Source organism: Elephas maximus, chromosome 23 (genome assembly GCF_024166365.1).
Source record: "Elephas maximus indicus isolate mEleMax1 chromosome 23, mEleMax1 primary haplotype, whole genome shotgun sequence".
Classification (NCBI taxonomy): Eukaryota; Metazoa; Chordata; class Mammalia; order Proboscidea; family Elephantidae; genus Elephas; species Elephas maximus.
In genome coordinates this window covers 54,621,252-54,633,375 of record NC_064841.1, presented here as the reverse complement: position 1 = coordinate 54,633,375, position 12,124 = coordinate 54,621,252, and the positions used below count along the sequence as shown (strand labels likewise).

The 12,124-nt window shown below is 40.6% G+C and overlaps 1 protein-coding gene across 2 annotated transcripts in view; it reads right to left on the bottom strand.

Moving 5' to 3' along the window:
* SGCG (sarcoglycan gamma) overlaps positions 1 to 12,124 on the bottom strand; it is a 288,542-nt gene that overhangs the window by 54,820 nt on the left and 221,598 nt on the right. The window lies entirely within an intron of this gene.

Genomic DNA, 12,124 nt, shown 5'->3' with positions numbered 1-12,124 from the left:
GAAACTTTACCTCATATACTTTGGAAGTGTTATCAGGAGGGACCAGTCCCTGGAGAAGGACATCACACTTGGTAAAGTAGAGGGTCAGCGAGAAAAAGGAAAATCCTCAACCAAATAGACTGACACAGAGGCTGCAACAATGGGCTCAACATGGCAATGATTGTGAAGATGGCGCAGGACTGGGCAGTCTTTAGTTCTGTTGTACATAGGGTCACTATGAGTAGGAACCGACTTGATGGCACTTAACAACAACATCAGCAGTGAGGAACTAATTTAAATTAAGGCAGTAGGTAAGACTTTGCATAGTAAAATGCAGTTGATCTGAAGTTTAAAATAAATAGACAATCGTGAACATATGGACTTTGTGGGCAAGGATTTCCAAGGACAGCAATGTCTATGGGCAGGAAAATGTGGTGTGTGGCTAGGAAACAAAGGATCATCCAGCTTATTGGGGAATTAAAGCATTCAATACAGAAAAACAAATGAACCTTTCATATTCCACTTAAAGTGTTTCTCCTCTTGAGTTTTATGGGCATGCGTACAGATGATGTACGCAGTACCACATGGCCTTATGCCCCACCATGATTTCCTGAGGTGGCCCATTCCTACCTGAGGGGCTGTCTCTGGTTCAGGGGCTGTAGCTGCATTTTATAAATAATTGTTTTTCCCTGAGTTTCAAAAGGGGCTCAGGAAGTACCCTCACATTTTGCAGCCTTTTACTTTAGGAAGTATGGAAAACAATTAAAAGGGTTATTATCTAATTTCCTTTGTATTAATTTTGATATTCCCCCCTGAAAAAAAAAAAAAAAACAGATGCTATCCAATTGATTCTGACTCATGTTGACCCCGCGTGTGTCAGAATAGAACTGTGCTCCATAGCATGTTCAATGGCTATGATCTTTTGGAAGTAGCTTGCCGGATCTTTCCTCCAAGGCACCTCTGGATGGATTTAAACCACCAACATTTTGATTAGCTGCCAAGTACTTAATCATTGGCACCACCCAGGAACTCCATTTTGATATTAGGCATTGAAAAAAGTTGCTTGAGTGACTGCAACCAGCGAAAGTTTCCTAGAAACAAGGATGAGAAATCACAACCATGTGCAAAAGCTCTTTCAGCAGCCCTTACGTTAGAGGAAACATGCCCCCATATTTTCTCCACAAAGCTACTATGTTGTTGTTAGTTGCCGTCGAGTCTGACCCAACTCATGGTGACCTTACGTACAACAGAACAAAACCTTGCCAGGTCCTGTGCCATCTTCACAACTGTTGGCATGTTTGAGCCCATTGTTGCAGCCCCTGTGTCAATCCATCTCATGGAGGGTTTCCCTCACTTTCGCTGACCCTTGATGTTACCAAAAATGATATCCTTTTCTAGTGATTGATCTTTCCTGATGATGTGTCCAAAGTAAGCAAGACAAAGTCTTGCCATCCTAATTTCTAAGGAGCATTCTGGCTGTACTTCTTCCAAAAATGATTTACTAACTGTATAAGCCTTGTTATTATAATTATGGCTTCTCTAGTAATTTTGTTTAAATATGAAGTCATGACAAAAGCTCATATTCAAAGTCCTTATGAAAGAAAGAATGTTTTCTGGCAGGTAAGTAAAAGAGGCTTAGGTACAAAATGAAAATTTTAAATTATAAAAGAGATTTAGTAGCATAACTAACATAAAAATTATAATTAACAGAACATAAAGGAATACAAGTAAGGGAAGACTCACTGTTTTATAAACTTATAATATGCACAAATTATATTCAGATGAAGAATAGATCCTCATATATATACACTCTAACACACCTCTTTAAAATATCACTGAAGCCAAACCTAAATTGTAATGAGGATCACTATTTAAAGGAAGATTACACTAAGCATTGGAGTTTCCACAATAAATTGTGCCAATCAAATTTTATAGTACAATGTCTGCTTTGCTTGAAATATAGACAACATTTTTTAGCTTGGTGGGGGAGTAATTTAACGTGATAATTTGCTTCTCCTAATTTGCGAAATATAAAAGAAAAAATACATTTCGAATCAATCACTGATAAGATATGCTAAGTATAGTTTCATACTTTAAGTGCATGTGTTGTCTTTGGATTATAAAGCATTGTTTGAAACGTGAGTATGCTTTGATGTGAGGACCCTAGGATGAGCCTTTGAAATAATTAAACAACAACAACAAAAACTATTCCTTTACATAGCTGAGATCATAGGCACAAGAGTAATCCCATAAGCTTTTGTGTGATTATTTTATCTGTCTTAACATAGACAAAATGGTATGCTGACTGAGAAAAAACAGTCAACACATTTTACTCTGTATAAACATAGTCCTTTGGTAAAACCAATTTAGCAATGTCAGTGTATTCCAATTGCATAGGCAGGTTTTATTTGAGCACAACTCCAGTTTCTTTTTCCCCTAATAGCTGAATGATATGATTATAAGAATGCCAGTTGCAGTATTTTACAAGGAAATATGACTCCATAATTAGTTTTTAAATGCATGCAAATTACTTATCTTCTAATATGACCTTAGTTAGCTGTATTACAGCTACATGTGATTATGGTAATGTACTTATAGGCAGAAATACAATCTATAAACTGAAATGTATTATCTTTAAATGAGACTAGCAGTTTCTCTATCATAGAAAATTTAAACTCTCAAATTATATGATTTTGGTTATATTATTACTATTCAGTTTCAGAGCAAATAGTCTGCAGAATCTGCTTGCATATGACAAAGTGGAAATTTCCTAAATGATGTCATAAAATAATTTTCAGTAAATTATTGTTGAACTTCAATGTAACTGTATTTCTTTTGTGTCTATACTCATTTAAAAATTCTGAAACAAGATTATATATAAAAAAATCATTGGCTTAGCATCTCTTCCTTGAGGAAAATGGAACACATTATTTGAAGTTGTAAGACCTAAATTTTAGGCAGGGAAAAAATTCCACCATAAAAAGTCTTCATACAAATCATGCATTAAATAAGCCCGTACAATTTGCATTATTTATACAGGAACATATGGCCAAAAAAAAAAAAAGAATTTCAGTTTCATAATGTTAACATTTTTTCTAGAGTGTAAATCACAAAGATTTAGACATAATAAAGATTTGGTCATTTTCACTGTAAAGTATCAGTAGTATTTGACTGACATCACTCTTCTCTTATGGATCCTAGAGAAATTTGTGGTGAATGATACCCATATATGATGGCTAAGATTGTGTGTCAACTTGGCTGGGCCATGATTCTCAGTGTTTTGGCAGCCATATAATGTTGTGATCACTTCCCTGTTGAGACGTGGTATGTGATCATCACCATGATAGGATCCCTACTGCTATGTACATCAGGAGAAGCCTCTATCCTGACCCACGGACTTATGACATCCCAGCCTCTGTAACTGTGTGAGTCATTTTCTTAAAATAAATCACTCTCTCTCTATATATTTATATGCTTTACTGATTTTGCTTCTCTAAGAAGCCAGCCTAATACACTTGGTACAGGGAGCAGGGTCTAGAGAAACAAAATTGTAAGGATGAGTTTTCTAAATTGGTTCTCAAGCCTAATAAGTCTTGAAGATGTTGATGACTCTGCTTTCAGCAGTAAAGAGGGCACTGCTAATCCGTGGAGTAAGGTGGCAATACAAATACACAAAACATTACCATCAATAGATCAGGTGTTGGTGAAAAGTGAGACTTTGGGTGATTGCATATGTGATACCTTTCTACAATTTTGTCATAATGAGAAGTATAAAGAAGCTTATTGGCTGGTCCTACTTTCACTAGACAAACTGATGAAAGAAAGAGATGAGTTCAGGGCTTCAGAGTCAAAGCTCAAGTGCCACATATATGACTCCCATCTGATGAGATTACTCCACGTTTGTCTGCTAAACCACCCTGCCCAGTAAAATTATTAGCTCCTCCACTTCCGTCTAATGAGATTAGCCCTGCTGCGTCTAAAGAGCCCTTGTCTGAGTAATTTCTGGGGCATCACCTGAGGCAGATGCTTTACAAGACAATGCTGAATGTTCTCAAAACAATTCCCCACTACACTACACTTAAGATCCAGCAAGCCCCAAAAGGTGAAGTACAAAGTGTGACCCAGGAGGAGGTACACTACAATCTAAAAGAACTCTTTCACTTTTCTAATATGTACAAACAGAAACCACGGGAATATGTGTGGGAATGGCTATTAAGGGTGTAGGATAATGGTGCAAGGAACATAAAGTTGGAGTTTATTGATACAGGCCCACTAAGCACAGATTTTTCATTCTGTACTTCAGCTCAAGAAGTTAAAAAAGGATCTAATAGTTCATTTGGTTGGGTTGCTGAAGCGTGGATTATGTGGTGGCCTACACTAAATCAAGTTGAAGTACCAGACCTGCCTTGGTATACTGTAGAAGAAGGTATCCAAAAGCTTAGGGAAACTGGCATGCTACAGTGGATTTATCAGGTTAGACTCACAGACTCACACATGGAGTGCCCAGAGGACACACTTTTTACCACAACGGTAAGCAACAAATTTGTGAAGGGAGCCCCAGCATCCTTGAGGACTGCTGTGATTGCTATTTTGTGTAAGTCCTATTTGACAGTGATAACCGCCCTAGCTGAATTAAGGCACCTAACTACAATGGGGCCGATTGGCCCCTGTGGTGGTAGAGGCCAAGTGGTGGCACTTAATCAATAAAGACAAGGTGGGCATGGTTACAGTAATGGACAGCAGAGTCAAAGCAGTCATCAGAATAGTTTGACTCATATGGACTTACGGCATTGGCTACTTAGGCATGGTGTGAAATAAATAGGAGTGAAATAAATAGGAAATCCACCAAATATTGGCTTGATCTGTACAAACAGATGAATTCTAAGTCAGGTGGACAGCAGTCTAACTCGAATCTCCAGAATAGAGAGTCATGGTGCCTCAATCAATTCCCAGACTTAAGTGAGTTTAAAGACCCACAACCCCTTGAATGAAGGGGAGGCTGGGTCCACTTGAGGAAGATTATACTGCTAATCTCTCTCCCAGCCTTCCTCAAAGTGATCTATGGCCTTTTAAGAGAGTGACTGTTCATTGGGGAAAAGGAAATAATCAGACTTTTGGGGGATTACTGGATGCTGGCTCTGAACTGACACTAATTCCAGGAGACACAAAATGTCACTGTGGCCCACCAGTCAGAGTGGGGGTATATGAAGGTCAGGTTATTAATGGAGTCTTGGCTCACATCCATCTCACAGTAGGTTCAGTGGGTCTCCGAACCCATCCGGTAGTGATTTCCCCAGTTCCAGAATGCATAATTGGAATAGATATACTCGGCAACTGGCAGAACCCCCAAATTGCATCTCTGACAAATGGAGTAAGTACTATTATGGTAGGAAAAGGCAAGTGGAAGCCATCAGAACTGCACATACCTAGGAAAACAGTAAACCAAAAGCAATACCACAGTCCTGGAGGGACTGCAGAGATTACTGCCATCAAGGACTTGAAGGATGCAGGGGTGGTGATTCCCTCCACAGCCCCATTCAACTCACCTATTTGACCTGTGCAAAAAATAGACAGATCTTGGAGAATGACAGTGCATTATTGAAAACTTAAACAGGTGGTGACTCCAATTGCAGCTGCTGTTCCAGATGTAGTTTCACTGCTTGAGCAAATTAATACATCTCCTGGTACTTGGTATACACCTATTGATCTGGCTAAGGCCTTTTTCTCCATACCTGTTTCGAAGGACCATCAGAAGCAGTTTGCCTTCAGCTGCCAAAACCAGCAATACACCTTCAGTTGCCTACCTCAGAGCTATATCAACTCTCCAGCCCTATGTCATAATTTACTTCCCAGGGACCTTGATCACCTTTCCCTTCCACAAGATGTCACACTGGTCCATTGCATTGATGATATTATGCTGATTGGACCTAGTAAGGACTAAGTGTCAATGACTCTGGAGCTATTGGTAAAACACTTGCAAGCTAGAGGGTTGGAAATTAATCTCATAAAAATTCAGGCACCTTCCACCTCAGTGAAATTTCTGGGGGTCCAGTGGTATGGGACGTGTTGAGATATTCCTTCTAAAGTGCAGGATAGGTTATTGCATCTGGCTTCTCCCACAACTAAAAAGGAAGTATTACACCTAGTGGACCTGTTTGGATTTTGGAGGAAACATATTCCTCATCTGGGTGCACTACCACAGCCTATTTATCAAGATACTTGGAAAGCTGCTAGTTTTGAGTGAGGCCAAGAACAAGAGAAGGCTCTGCAACAGATTCAGGCTGCTGTGCAAGCTGCTCTGCTACGTGGGCTATATGATTCAGCTGATCCAATGGTGCTTGAAGTGTCAGTGGCAGATAGAGATGCTGTTTGGAGTCTTTGGCACGCTCCTCTGCATAAATCACCTTGCAAACCCTTCAGATTTTGGGGCAAAGCCATGCCATACTCTGAAGATAACTACTCTCCTTTTGAGAAACAGCTTTTGGCTGGTTACCAGGCCTTAGTAGAAACTGAACACTTAACCATAGGACACCAAGTCACTATGCAGCCTGAGCTGCCTATCAGGAACTGGGCGTTGTCTGCCCCACAGAGTCATAAAGTTGGACATCCACACCAGCACTCCATCATTAAATGAAAGTGGTATATATGAGATCTGGCCTGAGTAGGACCTGAAGGCACAAGTAAGTTGCATGAGGAAGCTGCCCAAAGACCCATGGTCTCCACTCCTGTCACATTACCTTCCATCTTCCAGTCTGCACCCATGATCTTATAGGGAGTTCTTTATGATCAGTCAACTGAAGAAGAGAAAACTTGTGCCTGGTTTACAGATGGTTCTGCGTGATATGCAGGCACTGCTTGAAAGTGGACAGGCAGCAATAGAGCCCCTCTCTGGGACCTCCCTGTAGGACAGTGGTGAAGGGATATGCTCCCAATGGGTAGAACTTTGAACAAGCAGGGCACCTGGTTGTTCACTTTGCATGGAAGGAGAAATGGCTAGATGTGTGACTGTATACTGATTAGTGGGCTGTGGCTAATGGTTTGGCTGGATGGTCAGGTACTTGGAAGGAACATGATCAGAAAATTGGAGACAAGGATTTATGGGGAAGAGGTATGTGGACAGACCTCTCTGAATGCTCACCCTCACCAAAGGGTGACCTCAGCAGAGGAGGATTTTAACAATCAAGTGCATAGAATGACATGTTCTATCCTCTTTCCCTAGCTACTCCCATCATTCCTCAATGAGCTCGTGAACAAAGTGACCATGATGACAGGGATGGAGATTTTCCATGGGTCCCGTAACATGGACTTACACTCACCAAGGCTGACTTGGCTACAGCCACTACTGAGTGCCCAATCTGCCAGCAGCAGAGGCCAATACTGAGTCTCTGATATGGCACCATCCCTTGGAGACACATCACTGATTCCATTGATCTGGAAGCTAAGAATGCCACATGGCTGCTTTGTGCTCCTTATGCCTCTGGATCAACAGGCAAAGAAGAGAGTTATCATATTGACTGGTGTGATTAAGCCTGACTACCAGAAGGAAATCAGATTGATATTACATAATGGAGGTAAAGAAGAGTATATCTGGAATGCAGGATATCCCTTAGGGCACCTCTTAGTACTACTGTGCCCTGTGATTAAAATCAGTGGAAAACTACAGCAACCCAACTCCGACATGACTACTAATGCCCCAGACCTTCAGAAATGAAGGTTTGGGTCGCCCCACTAGGCAAAGAACCACGACCAGCTGAGGTGCTTGCTGAGGGCAAAAGGAATATGGAATGGGTGGTGGAAGAAGGTAGTTCTGAGTACCAGTTACAGCAAAGTGACCAGTTGTAGAAATAAGGACTGTCATTGTTATGAGTATTTCTGCTTTGTATGTGTGCATCAAATACTTTTGTTTTCTTCATTTATAAAATATAAGATATAAACAGGGCTAGTGCATTTTCAGTTGTATGTGTGTTTCATTGTATCATGTTAGGTGCAAGTATGACTTTATAACTGTCTCTATTCAGAGACTGTGTATGGTTTAAGGAGATGTGTACAGGTACCAAGTCAATGAGGGGTGAACTATTACGGCTAAGATTGCGTGTCATCTTGGTTGGGGTATGATTCTCAATGTTTTGGCAGTTGTATAACGTTGTGATCACGTCCCTGTTGAGATCTGATATGTGATCATACCCATGATGGGATCTGCTGTGGGTAGCCAATTCTGATTAAAGGGAGCTTCCTTCAGTATGTGGCCAGCATCGAACATAAGCAGATATTCTGGCAAGGCTTGGGGGCTTTTTGCTTGCACTGGATCCTGCAGCTTGCTCCTGTTCGTTTGATCTCTGGTTCTTAGGACTTGAGCTAGCAGCTTACCTGTGGTCTTGCCTGCATTCATTGATCTTCACAGCCTGTGAGCAAGAGCCCTGCTCTCTGACCTGCCAATGTTGGGTTCACCAGCCCCTGCGGCTACATGAATCAGGAGAAGCCTCTAACCTGACCCATAGACTTGGGACATTCCAGCCTTTACAACTGTGTGAGCCATTTCCTTGATATAAACTTCTCTTTTATATAAATATATACTTTACTGGTTTTGCTTCTCTAGAGAACCCAGCCTAAGATACCATGTGAAGATCTGCAGTAAGATTTATGGTGAGATGGGTTGAAATGGTGGTGAAGGCAACTGAAGAGGGGTTTGTCCAATAGTCCTGGAGATCAGGGACAGAGCTCAACAACTGGATAGGAAATTTCTCAAAGTTGCTCCCAACACTCTGCCATTGCTTGGCATTTTGGTTATAGAAATGTATAGAGTTCAGTATTAATACTTCTATTCAAACTGTGAGTAAAACACCCTTGAACATTAGTTAGATTTTGTATCTACTCTGACAATTGTTTGTTAAGATTAATCCTAAACATGTATTGAGTGCTTATGGACTAAAATAAACTTTTCAAGTTGTGCAAAAATCCCTTTGCTCCCCTTCATAGCCAAACTTCCTTAGTAAGTTATTTCCACATAATATTTCTACTGCCTCCCATTGCATTCACTCTGCAACCTTTTCAAACTTCCTTTGGTCTTGGTCTTCTACTCCAGTGAAAATTGTCTCATTAAGATAACAATTATCTTTATGACGATAAAGCCAATGAAAATTTCTATCCTCATCTTTCCTAAATCCAAATTGTTGGCTTATAATCTCTCTTGGTATCGGGAAAATATCTTTTCTGCTTTTCCTCCAACATATTGTCTACGTTTTCTCATTCTCTTGTGGTGGCTACTTCTCCTTTTTCTGGCTTCCAATCTTGGCATTTCTTAGAGCTCTGTTGATTGATGACACCCACATTTATATCTGTAATCCAAACCTCTTCTAGGAGCAATTAATAGTCTCATATATCCATTAGTTGAATTGATGATCCATTTGGCTATATCATGATATCTTCAACTTATGTGTCTGAAACATTAACTGTTGATTTCTTTTGCCATGCGAATATATTTCCTTCTCCTCAGTCTTTCCCATTTCTCAGATAATGATGCCATCACCAAGAAACAAATACCGTCTTTGATTTCTTCCCTGAATGATGACCACTAATCTGATCTCTAGGCAAGTCCCTGTGTTGTTTGGAGCCACTCATGTCCCTCTATCCACATTGTTACTGCCTTGGTCAGATCACGATTTACTATTGCCTGTACAACAATAACATCCTCCTAGCTGCTCTTCCTACTCCATTCTTTCCTCCCAACTATTTATTCTTCTATGCAATAGTTGGATTGATCTTGAAACATATAATTAATCAAGAAGCACCCTCTTCAGAACCACTGTATTTAAAACAAATTCAAAGTCCTTACATTGGCCTATAAGACTCTGCATGAGCTATCCCCTTTCCACCTCCCTATACACCAGGTTTCTTTCAGACTCAAAGCCCACAAGATTAAAAAATAAAAACTATGAAATAATATTACATTGTTGCTTTTGTTGTTAGGTGCCATAGAGTTGATTCCAACCCATAGCAGCCCTATGCACAACAGAATGAAACACTGCCTGGTTCTACACCATCCTCACAATTGTTGCCATGTTCAAGCCCAATGTTGCAGCCACTGTGTCAGTCCATCTCATTGAGAGTCTTCCTCCTTTTCACTGACCTTCTACTTTACCAAGCATGATGTCCTTCTCCAGGGATTGGTCTCTCCTGATAACATGTCCGAAGTACGTGAGACGAAGTCTTGCCATCCTCACTAAAGAGCATTCTGGCTGTACTTCTTCCGAGACAGACATGTTTGTTCTTTTGGCAGACCATAGTATAGTCAATATTCTTTTCCAACACTGTAATTCAAAAGCATCAATTCTTCTTTGGTCTTCCTTATTCCTTGTCCAGCTTTCACATGCATACGAGGCTATTTAAAATACCACGGCTTGGGTCAGTTGCACCTTAGTCTTCAAAGTAACGTGTTGTGTTGTTGTTGTTAGGTACTCTTGAGTTGGTTCCGACTCATAGCAACCCTATGTACACTAGAACAAAACACTGCCGGGTCCTGTACCATCCTCACAATTGTTGCTATATTTGAGCCCATTGTTGCAGCCACTGTGTCAATCCATGTTGTTGAAGGTCTTCCTCTTTTTCTTTTTTAAAAATTTTTTTTTTCTGCTTTAAGTGAAAGTTTACAAATCAAGTCAGTCTCGCTTACAAAATTTATATACTCCTTGCTATATACTCCTAGTTGCTCCCCCTTGGCCTTCACATCTCCCCGCCAGACAGGAGCTGCGCACATAGTCTCATGTGTCTACTTGACCCAAGAAACTCACTTCTCACCAGTATCATTTTCTATCTGATAGTCTAGTCCAATCCCTATCCGAAGAGTTGGCTTTGGGTATGGTTCCTGTCTTGGGCTAACAGAAGGTCTGGGGACCATGACATCTGGAGTCCTAGTATTCTCAGTCAGACCATTAAGCATCTTCTTTTTAGGAGAATTTGAGGTCTGCATCCCACTGCTCTTCTGCTCCTTCAGGGTGTTCTCTGTTGTGTTCCCTGTCATGGCAGTCATCAGTTGTAGCCAGGCACCATCTAGTTTTTCTGGTCTCAGGCTGATGTAGTCTCTGATTTATGTGGACATTTCTGTCTCTTGGGCTCAAAATTACCTTGTGTCTTTGGCATTCTTCATTCTCCTTTGCTCCATGTCAGTGGAGACTAGTTGATGCATCTTAGATGGCTGCTTACTAGCATTTAAGACCTCAGACGCCACTCTCCATAATGGGGTGCAGAATGTTTTCTTAATACATTTTATTATGCCAATTGACCTAGATGTCCCCTGAAATCATGGTCCCCAAAACACCCCCCCACCCCCCACCCCCCCCCACCCCACCCCATCCTACCCCGCTGGCCTTTGAAGCGTTCGATTTACTCAAGAAACTTTGCTTTTGGTTTAGTCTAGTTGGGCTGACCTCTCCTGTATTGTGTGTTGTCTTTCTCTTCACCAAAATTAGTTCTTGTCTACTACCTAATTAGTGAATCCCCCTGTCCCTCCTTGCCACCATCACCCCGTAACCATCAAAGAATATTTTCTTCTCTGTTTAAACCATTTCTTGAGTTCTTATAATAGTGGTCACATACAATAGTTGTCCTTTTGCAACTGACTAATTTCATTCAGCATAATGCCTTCCAGATTCCTCCATGTTATGAAATGTTTCACAGATTCATTGTTGTTCTTTATTGATGCATAGTATTCCGTGGTGTGAATATACCATAATATATTTATCCATTCATCTGTTGATGGGCACCTTGGTCACTACTCTCTTTTTGCTATTATAAACAGTGCTGCAATGAACATGGGTGTGCATATATCTGTTCGTGTAAAGGCTCTTATTTGTCTAGGATATATTCCAAGGAGGGGGATTGCTGGATCTTATGGTAGTTCTATTTCTAGCTTTTTAAGGAAGAGCCAAATCAATTTTCAAAGTGGTTGTACCATTTTACATTCCCACCGGCAGTGTATAAGCATTCCAGTCTCTTCATAACCCCTCCAACATTTATTATTTTGTGTTTTTTGGATTAATTCCAGCCTCATTGGAGTGAGATGGAATCTCATTGCAGTTTTGGATCACATTTCTCTGGTGGCTAATGGCAGTAGGTTTTTTTTTTTTTTTAGTGGCTAATGATCGTGAGC